The sequence below is a fragment of the Macadamia integrifolia genome, chromosome 4, assembly GCF_013358625.1.
Source record: "Macadamia integrifolia cultivar HAES 741 chromosome 4, SCU_Mint_v3, whole genome shotgun sequence".
Classification (NCBI taxonomy): domain Eukaryota; kingdom Viridiplantae; phylum Streptophyta; class Magnoliopsida; order Proteales; family Proteaceae; genus Macadamia; species Macadamia integrifolia.
In genome coordinates, this window is record NC_056560.1 from 7,810,793 (window position 1) to 7,813,922 (window position 3,130).

Sequence of the window (3,130 nt, forward strand, 5' to 3'; positions counted from 1 at the left end):
ATAAGCAAGAATAAGTAATAACCAACGGACCACAAAGCCGCTCATCCCAATACAACATATCCCAAGACCCTCCTATAGCTCTCCCAACTATGCTCCCTGCATCAACAAAACACAAAACACAAAAAAAAAAAAAAAAAAAAAAAAAACTTACCGTGAAAACTGTAGCTACTATGCCTATTTATTGAGCAAGACATTACCAATTCAGAATAAACGGGTATTTATTAAACACGAATTACAAACATCCAAACATATAATAGAGATTAGTTTGGTGTGCTAAAAAATATTTAACAATAGCAAGCAATCTAATTGAGCACACAAGTTGAAACCCAATTTTTATGTATTTGATCACTACATAACATTGAAATCCACGTGTATCATTAACCCAAGAAGTAAGCTTAATATTATGCCACAAAACCTCAATAAAAGATAAAAAGATCTTGAGATAAGTGAAAAGGATGGTCGAATGGAAAGGTATACCCAAGGCTTACAACTCATATCCCCACATAAACTTTGTTACGATTATAATAGTACTTGGAAAATGAAAAAATTCAACGACTTAACAATGATTTAAATAGCACTACTAAAATGGCAGAAAAAAATTTCCAAAAACAGATTTCAAAGATCAAATTATAAATGAAACACTCTGTCATGACTTTCAAAGTTTCAATCAGCCACCCATTTTGTAAACCACGTATCAGAAACTCAACCTAACCAGCTAATAATTAAACAATCAAAACCCTGCGTATGAAATTAAAATAAGTAACCATGTATAAGATCTTAAATAAAGCCAGAGACGAATAAAGTCAAAACATTAATAAAACCCCTTCTAACACAAACCACTAGCACCAGATGTTCGAGATTCCCGTTCAGCAACCAAAGACCTTAGTTGCAGGCCACGAGCTACCAAGACATCTATCCAAAGCCCATGATTGTCGCCTGCAAGCCAAAGGAACAAGAACTCCTTTATTGTACAACAAACCCTCAGCAATAGCTTTTCAAGATTCCCCACCAAACCTGACAGAATTTGCATTGTTCAAGAAAAATATTCAAAATTTATTAGAATAAGTCCAATCAAACATAGTTTTAGGACATCAAGAGGACCCCCTTTCTTCATAAACTAGTTTGAGTTCGATCATGCTGCCCTTCATGAAGTATCTGTGTGTGATAGACCAAATAATCAATCCCCTCACCCATCAAAACCCCTGTAAAAAACCAAGGCAATAACAATTGATTCACATAATAATTATAAAGGAATATCCAAATGTAATGATTCTTTACCCAAACTTTGAAGCTCATACAAACCCACCCTTTACCCCTTTCATTTTATTCCAAATGGCTCCTGAAGAATTGAAAATTCAAGGATTAAAAATCTACTTAAAACACCACTAAACCAGGAAAAAAAATAAAACAGATAAAAAATTCTAATCGAAAATATAAATAAAACCCCCTTTTCATCAATCTTCTTAAATGAGTAACAATAAATCAGCTTTCCCATCCGAGCATTGAAACCTCCACCCCTAAAGACATGCTTCATATCCTTTGTACGTTGTGTATTAGTTTCAGGAAAGAAAATATTAACCATGTAGCATTATTATCAAAGCATACATCATCAAATCAGATATCAATCAAATCATTATGTTTATTGAAACCCCCTCTGATCTCTTAACAGACATCCATCCATCAAATATTTTGAATCACATCATACAAACCAGCTCCAACAGAATGAAACCAATATTAATCGAAATTAATATCAGTTGCTGTCATGAACTCAAAACAGCTAAGCAAAATCAATAAAGTACAAACAATGAGGAATAACGTAAGTCACAGGGAATAACCAAGGGACCATAAAACTGCTCAACCCAAAACCACATCCTAAGCCCCCGCAAAGTCCTCCCAACAACGCTGCACACCACATAACAAAAAGCTTACAAAGGGAACCATTGTGCCAAGTTATAAAGCAATCGGATAACTAATTCCTAAGATCATCAAATAAAAATTTAAACCCCCTGGAATGACGATCCAACCCGTAAGCCCACGGCACAGGAACAATCCTTTATTGTAAAATAAAACACCAACAGATATTCGGGATTCCCTACCAAACCTGGAAAGGAATTTGCATTATTCAACCACCACCAATGTGAAGTACAACCATAATCACAAATTATAATAAGATCAATAAGTATGTCATCAAGAGGTACCCTCCTACTCTTTATTTTTTAACCCAACTCCATGAGTTTCATTCCCTATTCACATAATGATGCATGTCACTAGGAGGAACCCATTTAATCAAAAAACTAACTTCATGAGTTCCATCTCTCTACAGTTCATGATGTAGGTGTATCATAAAACAAATAATCGAGCCCCTTACCCATCAAAACCTATGAAACAAACTAGGGCATTAACAACGGATTCACATCTCAGTTGGAGAGAAGTTCCTAATGGAATGATTCTTCATCTAGACTTTGCGTCTTATATACACCCACCAACATTTTCATTCAATTCCAAATGGTTCCTAAAAAAAGGGAATTTCAAGGATCATCGACTTGATAAACCAGGAAATAAAATAAGATAGAAATATCCAATCAAAAATACAAATGAAATCCCCTCCAACCAAGCTCTTTAAACAAGCAACAATCAATTTGCATTCTCATCCGAGCATCAAAACCACATCCCTCCACAACCATGCTTCATATCCTTTGAATACTACGCATTAATTTCAATCAAGAAAATATTAAAACCATGTATTCAATTTTAGTCATAACATAGAGCATTAAATCAAATATCAATTCAATCACTATGTTTATTGAAATCCCCTCTTATCTAGTTCTTCCAAACAACCATCCTTCAAATATCGTGAATCACATTCTGTAGACCAACTCCCAAAAGATTGAAACCAATATAAATGAAAAGTAATATAAAACTCTCACCATAAACTCGAATTAAGCAAAATCAACGAAATATAAGCAAGAATAAGGAATAACCAAGGGAACACAGAGCCGCTCAACCCAATACAACATATCCCAAGACCCTCCTACATCTTTCCCAATTACGTTGCATCAACAAAAAAAACACGAAAAAAAAGTATCATGAAAACTAGCGCCATCTCTCCCAACTACGCTTCAACAAAAAA

The 3,130-nt window shown here is 34.5% G+C and overlaps 1 protein-coding gene across 31 annotated transcripts in view; it reads right to left on the bottom strand.

Moving 5' to 3' along the window:
* Window positions 1-3,130, bottom strand: part of LOC122076931 — a 40,774-nt gene that overhangs the window by 35,706 nt on the left and 1,938 nt on the right. For 10 of the 31 annotated variants that reach the window (XR_006139641.1, XR_006139639.1, XR_006139638.1 and 7 more), the window contains exon 2: window positions 838-1,202. The exons of the other annotated variants lie outside the window; for them this stretch is intronic. The gene's annotated coding sequence lies outside the window, so the exon portion shown is untranslated. The remainder of the gene's footprint in view (window positions 1-837; window positions 1,203-3,130) is intronic. 31 annotated transcript variants of the gene reach the window in all.